The sequence below is a fragment of the Petaurus breviceps genome, unplaced genomic scaffold (assembly GCF_028583685.1).
Source record: "Petaurus breviceps papuanus isolate PSGF00001 unplaced genomic scaffold, PetGlider_PUasm1.0 90847, whole genome shotgun sequence".
NCBI lineage: Eukaryota > Metazoa > Chordata > Mammalia > Diprotodontia > Petauridae > Petaurus > Petaurus breviceps.
This window is the reverse complement of record NW_027187360.1, coordinates 20,188,765-20,198,957: the sequence shown is the minus strand read 5'-3', so window position 1 is coordinate 20,198,957 and position 10,193 is coordinate 20,188,765. Positions and strand designations below refer to the sequence as shown.

The window sequence follows — 10,193 nt, the reverse complement described above, 5'->3', positions numbered from 1 at the left end:
TCTCTCTCTCTCTCTCTCTCTCTCTCTCTCTCTCTCTCTCCCTCCCTCCCACCACCCCTTTTGGATGGGAAAGGCAAGGCAATTGGGATTAAGCGACTTGCCCAAGGTCACACAGTAAGCGTCAAGTGTCTGAGACCGAATTTGAACTCAGATCCTCCTGACTCCCGGGCTGGTGCTCTATTCACTGTCTCACCTAGCCACCCCTGGCATAGTGGTTCTTGATCCTTTGTTAGCAATACCAGAACAGTCAGGAGATAAGTGACTCTGATTGGCTGTCCAGATCTGAACAGCCTTTCCCTAGTTGATCATACTCAGAAGGGAAGACATCTTATCATTTCTTTGAAAGCAATAAACAACAAAAATCAAACAACCCCTTTAATCCACAGAGATATTTAGAAAGATAGATCTCACTTAGACGTTTAACTGATTCCTGGAAAAGAACTTGAACCAAGTTCTCATGGAATATTAGAATGGAAGGGACCATAAAACACAGAAGATTAGTGTTAAAAAGGACCTTAAAGATCACTGAATCCAATTTCCACCCTCCTGTATGTAAATGAAAAGAGCAAGATCCAGAGAAGGACTGTGATTTGCTCAGAGCTACATAGCAGCAGAATAGAGCTTTGAATCCGGTCTCCTGATCAATTGCTGTATCAAGTCAAGGTGCTTACTGACAAACCACTTACATCATACACGGTTTCATATCATGTGCAGTTTCAGTCCAGCTCAGGACCTCTTGGGGCAGAGTTTCAAAGCTTGAATGGAACTTGGTGAAGTCATCTAGTTCATCCTGTGAACCCTTGTTCCCATTAGGGAAAGAAATATTTATTGATGCATTCCATAACTTGACACATATTGACAAGTTTCCTTAACTTCACCTCACATTATTCATTGTGTCACTGGAAAATAATTCCTTAGCTGCTATTTTCACAAAGTCACAGGATCACAGAATATTGGAGCTGAAAAGGAGATCAACTAGTGTTTTCCCTTGAAATGCAGCTGCTGATTTGATCCAACTTTTTTTTCCTTCTAGAATTTGTGGATTCATGGTATTGTTCTGAAAATGAGTCAGTTGTTTTCTCTCTTTTAAGTAACTATGCAAAAAAATCTGTTTTAGGTTAACATTATTTTTATTTATGGAATTTGACAGTTTATATGTGTTTGAGAGGTAATATTTGGTTCTCCTCTTAATCCTACCCCCAGCTCAGTTGATGTGGTCACAGGATAGAATTATAGATGATGAGCTGTTAATGTGTTGACAAGATGTTAACAGTTCCATTTAGGAAACATTAACATCTGTCTCTGAGTCATAAAAGAACAACATCATTGGATAAACAATAGTTGGCCATGCCTAAGATCACTCTTTAAAGATACAGTCCAGGTATTTCAAGAGACAACGTGGGCAGGAAGCGGTTAGTAATCTAGGTAGATCCCAGCTCTTCACTTTTTGGGAAAGAGGAGAGGATTTTCTCTCCTTGTCTCTACCAGCCATAGTATCAGAGTATTAGAAAGTATTAGTGTCAGAGAGCTATTTGCCCAAAAGGAGACACTCGATCCGGCACTTAGAAAGTTCCTAGATGCTGGAGAGTCCAGACAGGAGTCATTAATCATGCACAGGCATAAACTCTCCAAACGGTCATAGATAAAGGTAGACAAATAAGAAACCCAGATATAAATTCAAGAGAGCTGGCCTTGACCTTGATAGTTGAATTTCAGAGAGGATGACATGAGGAAAGAAAACATTGAGGCCTTAAAATTCTAGAGTTATGAGTTGTGTTGGCTATATGTGTTTCCTCTGTGTACCCTACTCCCATTGCACTTTCAGTTTGTGTCCACTCTTCCCACACATGCTGCATTGGTGAGGTATTCTGTCTCAGGATTTTGGTGGGCTTATTTCATGGCTACTGTTCTTACTATGCCATATTTTACTAAAAGCTAATTGTATCTACTGTTTGAGTGTTAATTTGAACCAGTGGGGGCTTATGCATCAATTATGTTGGTGTTCCTGTCTCATCTCAGGAAGGCACCAAATGTGTATGCCCACACTCTATCAGGAGGCTCCTTTCAGATGCCTCCAAACAATAGCTATACTCCATAATCTCATCCACTTGATTGGGGAACTCATCCAATTGACCAAAGGCTCCTTTGATTAACACTCTTATATATACTTCAATATTTCAATGCAAAACTGAAACTAGGAATTCATGCACCTGCAGCAAATTCTGTTAACTTAGAGTGTGTGAAGTATGCATGGAGGATGAAGACCAAGTTGTGAATATCCCTATCATATGTTTGGAGATTAGAGACAGAGGTCACAAGGAATTGAGGAGGTTAAGGAATTTTGAGGCTAAGGTGTTCAAAGGAGCAAGACCTAGGGAGGAGTATGAGCCATGTGGAGAAGGAAAGATAACTGGAGATGCAGAGATGACAGCAATAAGTATCTGCAAGGAGAATTTTGAAGGAGGAAAGCTAGTCACTGAATGATGGTGACAAAGGAATAGTCTAGATATGGCAGTGAGAAACAATGAATATGCCAATTCCTCTTCCTGGACCTGTACATCAGGCAATAAGAAAAGAGGAAACTACTGGAGAGGGTACCAAGAGATGCGATAACTCTAGGAGGAAGCTAGGTGTCAGTAAGAACCATAAAATGGAAGGAAACTGAGAGAAAGGTGTCTATCATTGACTTAGAGGGGACCTCAGAGCTCACCTAGCCCACTTCTCTCATTTAAAGATGAAACAGGCCCAGAGAAGTGAAGTAATTTGCCTGGTATCATAACTAATAAATAATAGAGACAAGATTCAAAGTCAAGTCCTCTGGCTTTAAATATCTGTTCCACCCAAAGAGAAGACTGTTGGGGAGAAGGGTCTAACAGCTACGAAATGCTAGAGGGGATGGCAGTTCAAGTCAGGAGAGTTGGTGCTGAGAGGAGTCAGGGAGGAGGCAGAAACATTGCCTGCAAAGAATCATGCTCCTGAGATATTGGCAGCTGTGGCACAGACCAAGCTATGAGTTTGTTCTGGCTATTTGTGATTTCATCAATGTGAGTATTCCCTTCCATTAGAAAGAGCTCAACTAAACCATGACTTCAGGAACTGGGAGATTCTTGTGTGCTTCCATATATTCTCACTTGTGGTTCTACCCAAAGTGTTGGAGACTATCTTCTAGGTGTTTTAACATTCCATGGATGCCATTCATGTAATCCCTTGTTACATGACCAGTCAATCTCCTTTTCTGATCATAATTCTTTGATGATACATTTTACCTACTTGTACATGTTCTCATTGGTAATGGGTTGTTGTTATTTGTCCTTTGTTCTCAAAGAAGATCATGACATCAGGAAGGTGATGCCATGACTTGCAAGCGAATTGGATTTGTGAGGGAGGGCTGTGCAAAGTCACCTTTCTCCTCTGGAGTCATCTGGGTTCAGTGGCAAGATATAGATCAGGATGACTGGAGAAGACCCCCACTAACTTATAATCAAACCATATATTGATCTCTCCACTACCTTTGTGCCATCTACAAGTTTTGATTCTTTGAAGACTGTGGCATTCTATGACTTGGTGTCACATTAAGTGTTTAAAACATGAATTTCTGTGTTAAGAAGTACAGTAGCTGGGGATTTGTTGAAAGGGCTGCACAATTTGCCAAATGTCATCCAGTCTATTATCTTTCCCCTGTTCAATTCTGGTCCCAGCTCATTGCCTATCTGAGTACCTACTCAAGATGTATACCCAAGATGCACTGATAATTTTTTTATAATTAATTTATTTTTGGTTTTCAACATTCACTTCCACAAGATATTGAGTTTTAAATTTTCTCCTCCTCTCTCCTCCCACCTCCCCAAGACAGCTTGCTATCTGATATATAGGCTCTACTTATACATTCATATTAAGTATATTTTCACATTAGTCATGATGTAAAGAAGAATTAGAACTAATGTGGGGAACCACAAGAAAGAAGAAACAAAACAACAAAAGAAAAAGAGAGCAAATAGTCTGCTTGCATCTGCATTCAGACTCCAAAGTTCTTCCTCTAGATGTGGTTAGCATTTTCCATCATGAGTCTTTTGGAGTTGTCTTAGATACTTGCATTGCTAAAAAGAGATGTCTATCAAAGTCAGTCACTGCACAATTTGGCTGTTATTTGTACAATGTTCTCCTGGTTCTGCTTATTTCACTCAGCATTAGTTTGTATAAGTCTTTCCAGGTTTTTCTGAAGTCTACCTACTCATCATTTCTTATGGCACAATAGTATTTAGTTACATTCATATGCCACAACTTGTTCAGCCATTCCCCATTGGGGTTGATAGGACATCCCCTCAATTTCCAATTCTTTGTCACCTTGAAAAGGGCTGCTATATTTTTGTGCATATGGGTCCTATTCCTGTTTTTATGATCTCTTTGTGATACAGACCTAGAAGTGGTTGAAAGGTATGCACAGTTTATAGCTCTTTGGACATAGTTTCAAACTGTTCTCCAGAACTGTTGGACCAGTCTACAACTCCACCAACAATGCATTAATGTTCCAATTTTCCTACATCTCCTCCAAAATTTATCCTCTTCCTGCTTTGTCATGTTAGCCAATCTGATAGATGTGATGTAGTACCTCAGAGTTGTTTTGATTTGCATTTCTGTAATCAATAGTGATTTAGAGAATTTTTTTCATGACTGCAGATAGCTTTAACGTCTTCCTCTGAAAACTTCCTGTTCATATTCCTTGACCATTTATCAGTTGGGGAATGACTTGTATTCTTTTTTTTTTTTTGGAGGGGGGAAGGCAGGGCAATTGGGGTTAAGAACTTGCCCAAAGTCACATGGCTAGTAAGTCTTAAGTGTCTGAGGTCACATTTGAACTCAGGTCCTCCAGACTCTAGGGCTGGTGCTCTATTCACTGCGCCACCTAGCTGCCTGTAATGGTAATGTAATTTTTAATTTGAAGATCCCTCTGTGTTGGCAAAAGTAGCAGGTACTTAGCACTTAGTAACTGATTAAGCCTCTATTGGGGAAACAGAAGGTATGAACTCCTGTCCCCTTGTTACTGACATAACAGGAAGTTGGCTGAAGGAAGTGAAATAGATAATACTGTGTATATAAGAAAAGCCCCAGAGAGGCACAGTCAGAATTTCCTTGAGACCAAGATCTGGTGGCAGAACAGCTACAGAAGAATGGAGAACTGGGTCCTGAAAACTTGTCATGGTGGAGCTTCTTCTGAACAGGAGCCCAGGAGCCCAGGTGATTGAAGCATGATCAGGATGCTGAGACTTTGTGGCTTAGTTGAGCTTTGAATTCCTTGGAGCAGAAATGGTGAAGGAAATGACATGGACTAGACCCTGTGAACGCCAGTGTGGAGCAGGACCTCCCCAGAGAGCTGATCAAGGAACTGGGAGCTGTCATTGAATCCAGGTAGAATCTGGGACCATGGAAGGGGATCCAAGGAATCTGAGAACAGGCCCCAAATCAGAACCTTAAAAAAGCTGTTCACAGTAGCAGTTCTTCTGGAAAGCTTCTGTGCATGGTATTACACTGCCCCAATGATCTGTATTCTTATAAATGCGACTCAGTTCTCTATATATTTTAGAAATGAGGCCTTTATCAGAGACATGGCTATAAAAATTGTTTCCCAGCTTTCTGCTTCCCTTCTAATCTTGATTGCATTGGCTTTGTTTGTGCAAAAACTTTTCAATTTAATGTAATCAAAATCATCCATTTTGTATTTCATAATATTTTCTATCTCTTGTTTGGTCATAAATTCTTCCCTCCTCCATAGATCTGACAGGTAAACTATTCCTTACTCTACAGATGTACTGATAAATTAAGAGGCTGCTCATCCAACAGTTTATCACAGTTGGGGCAACAGGCATTCCTTAACCATTTGATTTTTCACTCTGTGACTTATGAGGCTGGTGTCCATTGGATGGCTACGACTTTCTTTTAGGCCTCCTGGGGCTTGAATCAATCAGCATATACTGCTTGAAAAAGAGAACCTTTCATTTGAAATCCATACAAGACACCCTTCATGATTTTGTTATGCTATGATCATGCAAGAGTCCTTGATAAATGAAATTAGAAATATTATTATCTAATAATCCTCTTTCTAGCCCCTTTTCTACCTTTTATTTAACTATGTTAATGGGCCTGGTTGCAAAATGGTTTGGTTCCTTTTGGTCAGGTTACAAAATTAAGTTTGGTAATATGCTGAAAAGAATAGGCTTGGAAACAGCAGTAGGGCAGACACAATGACATCATATGCCTTTAGGATAAATGGTAGCTCAAAAAATCAGATCAAGGAGAGAAAAGGGGAGACATAAAATGAGAACTGTGCTGAGGTTAGCTCTACTGGAAGACAATAACATAGTTGTTGCAAGGAGAATGACATATAATTATCAGTTTTGAATTGGGGTGAGGGAAAGCATATGGATACCAGCATGTAGAAAAGTTCTTAACTCTGTACTCCAATTAAAAAGACCTTACAGGGCCAAGGTTGTGATAAAGGCCTAGGGCAGCTTATAGATAGGAATGAGGTCAATGTTGGGAAGGAGCTTTATCACTTCATTTTACTTGGGAGACTTTCTTATCCATGTTATTATTATGGTACATTTGAAAAAGTTAAGGCTAATATCTGCTTTGTTCTCTAAATTATTTGGCAATTTAGGATAACACGGTAGAATAATGATTTTCAGAAATAACCTCAAATGTCTTCAGTTTACTGAGGAATTCAAATTCTCTAGGCTGGTTTTCAAAGTACTTTATTATGATTTAGCACCATTCTATCTTTCTATGATCATCTCATATTGTTTCTTTCTACATACTTTCCCCTTCTACTCAAAGTGGACTACTTGCTATCTGTCATACACATTCTGTCCTTTCCTACCTATGCCACCAGTGTCTGTGCTATTCCTGTACCTTATTCTTCCCTCACCCTTTGATTTCTGAAATCTTAGTCATCTTTTAAAGCCTAACTCAAAGATCATCTTCTCCATGGCCTTCCTTGATTACCTTACTAACTAATCTTCCCACATACATACAAATTATTTCCTGCATGTCAAATTCCCCCTCCCTCCTCAACTGCAATAACTGAGAGCAGAGATCTTACCATATCTCAACTTTGTAGTTTTCCTAATTCCTAGCACAAGCGTCTGCATATAGGATGCAGTTAGTAAATGTTTAATTTTATTAAACATTAGTGAAAGTGTAGTGGTTCATTCCTACTTTTCTCAGGTTCCCCCTCCCCCAGGCCTAAAAATCTAAAAGAAGGTAACATGGGTCTTACTGATCAGTATTAGAAGTTAAGGCACTATGGCTAGAAGGAAACTGCTTTCCTTGAAGTCTTTACTGAACACAACTGATTTCTGTGGTATCTGAGAGCTTTTCAGGAAAATGTACAATAAAAGTATATGTCAACATATGTAGAGAACTGCATTGTCCTAATATTGGTGTGTGTGTGTGGGGGAAACCATTTTTAAAAAGAGGATATTGCATGAGGAAATTGATTTCAGCTTTAGGTTTTTAAGCAAGGGTGGCACATGGAGAAAAGCAATTTTTAAAATTATGAAAAAATGATTCAGTGATGCAGAAGTTTCATAAAGCAAATAAGATTGTCTGGAATTTTCCACACTACAGTAAAGCACCAATTTCTGACTCTTCTGAACTAAGAACAAGCTTTATTGAAGCACAATGTAATTGCTCCTATAAACTATTCACTTGACCACAGTATGTAAAGTGGCCTTTGGAAATTGCTGCTTTATTCAGCTACTGCCATTGCTACTGATACTCTTTTAGAAATGTCCAATCATTGCTTTGATGTGTGACTATTAAATGCAAAATCATTTTGTAGAATCATAGAAAGGTATGTACCTCTCTTCTGAGTGTGGCATGTTTGTGTTCCACTGCCAGAAGGAAAAAAAAAAAGTCATTTTTCATCACTAAGTCTGATTGTTAGAGAGTATGAGTTAACAGGAAAACCATTTGAAGTCACTGTCTATAGTTAGAAGAAACTAAGTGAAATTTCATCAAAGGATAATTGGAAAATTATATAACAAAATCCAAAGCATATCAAAAGAATCTGGAATAGACCAACACATTTTTTTGGGGGGAGAATAAACCAGGTATTTTAAACATTGGGAGGTAAAGTCACATTCATCAGAAGAGAGGGAAGAGAGACAGAGCTATCCTGGCTGGCTCTATTTTTCTTCCCAAATTGCAAATGCAGACCTGGGCCCTATTCTGTAAAGATGAAAGGCTAATGGTAATTAACATAAGCTCATGCTTTATTTTACTCTAAGAAAATCCTTTGTGGTACCTACGAAGAGAAAGTAAATGGATACAAAAACCCATCTCTAGCTTCTAAAACAGAGAAACCTTTGAAATTATAAGGCATTAAAATAAAACTCCAAGACTCTCCCTAGTCATAGATGGATGGAGCTACATCAAAAACAAAATCATTTCCGAAGACTCTTGAAGCTAGCTTATCATTCAAGCCAAGTTTAACTGTAAGTATGCGCAAAATAAATTTAATCCAAACATCTAGTTGTTATTTCCTTAACCATCAGGGATCCCTTTTCATCAAATTGTAACCCCTTTACACTTTTAAAAACATATATTTCCCTTACTCTATTATGTGTTTTAATTCCCCAAATAAGCATACCCTATTCCTTTCCTTCACAAATTCCCATTAGCTCCTGCTTTTTGTTCCCCTGGCTCCAATCTCATGGCTTTACAAATTTCTCTGGAAATCTCTGCATACTCAAGAATGTGGCTTCCATTTGAGAAAAGAGAGGTCAACTATATTGTACTAGATAACTAGGTTGAAAATGAGTAGATTAGAATGATGATTTGTTGCTACAACAATTAGCAACTTGCTGCCACTAAAATTTATGATTGGGCTTGATTCATAGTAAAATGTTTGGAAGCTAATATATCTGTAGATATATAGTAATTAAACCACACAAACACTAAAGAGTTGTTTTTAGATATCATTTGCCTTCATATAGTATTATGTAAGTGAAAGATTCTCTCAGCTATCATTAATAATTGAGTTTGGGTCATCACCTACGAGAAAATTATAGTTTTTTGCTTTAGTTAGGATTAAGTAAACTTTGGCAAGCTCATGATCCCTCGAAGGTATAACTAACATCTTTCACAATTTCCAGCAAAACATTTATGAACAGGGGTGGCTAGGTGGTGCAGTGACCACCGGCCCTGGAGTCATGCCTGAGTTCAAATCCGGACTCAGATACGACACAAAAAACTAGCCATGTGATTTTGGGCAAGTCACTTAACCCCAATTGCCCTCCAAAATGCAAAAAACAAAACCAAAACAACAAAAAAAAACCAAACATTTATGAACAGAAATGCATTCTTCACATACAAGGAAAATCATATTAACCTTCTATGTCATATTCATATTATGAAGATGAAGTCAGAAATTATGCTATCGAGTGTCACATTAACTAATTAATACTCTGCTTGAAGTATATAAGTTCTGAGTCAGAAGATAACATTTTCTCAAGATACTTGATGCATTCATTTCATAAGGCACATTCCATGATTCTTTTTCAGTGTTCAGCTCAACAGGATACAGCATTCTATTTTACAAACATATAGGAATGGACTGGCTTACAAAATTTTTCAGCAGTTCCAAGTATGAAAAAAATTATCCTGCATTTATATCCTTTGCATGAAATTACATTAGAACAGAGATGTATGCAAAAAGTGCTCCAGATCCCTACCACTCCAGTAGTAAAATATTTTGTTGATTTAGGATCTCTAAAATCTGATGCTTCTTAATTTGACCCTGAAAGTAAGCCAGCTAACGGCACAAAGGTTATTCCAATGGCCTTTGTATAAAGGCCAAAAATTGTGATCAACTACTGAAATAAATAGGAAAAAAAAAAATTAAACCAGTATGTATATTTTAAACTCACTAGTGAGTATCTGCACTCTCAAGCAGCATTTTATAACATCAATCAGCAATGTGTCTCCTCTTGCTAATTACAGCTGTTAATTAACACAAATGAGTCCAATCTCAGCAAATTAACCAACAAGGCTGACTGGTGCATTAAGCATTGGTAAGCAGGCTGGGTGTCAGGTGGCAGGGCAATATGCTGTCACACAAGAAAATCTAGAGCAGATTCGGCACTTCCTAGGCCAGAAGGTATAAGGATCATTAGAGGATCATGTGCCACTTGAGA

At 38.3% G+C, this 10,193-nt stretch overlaps 1 protein-coding gene across 1 annotated transcript in view; it reads right to left on the bottom strand.

Moving 5' to 3' along the window:
- The window catches only part of SS18L1 (SS18L1 subunit of BAF chromatin remodeling complex), a 259,676-nt gene that overhangs the window by 162,176 nt on the left and 87,307 nt on the right, over window positions 1-10,193 (bottom strand). The window lies entirely within an intron of this gene.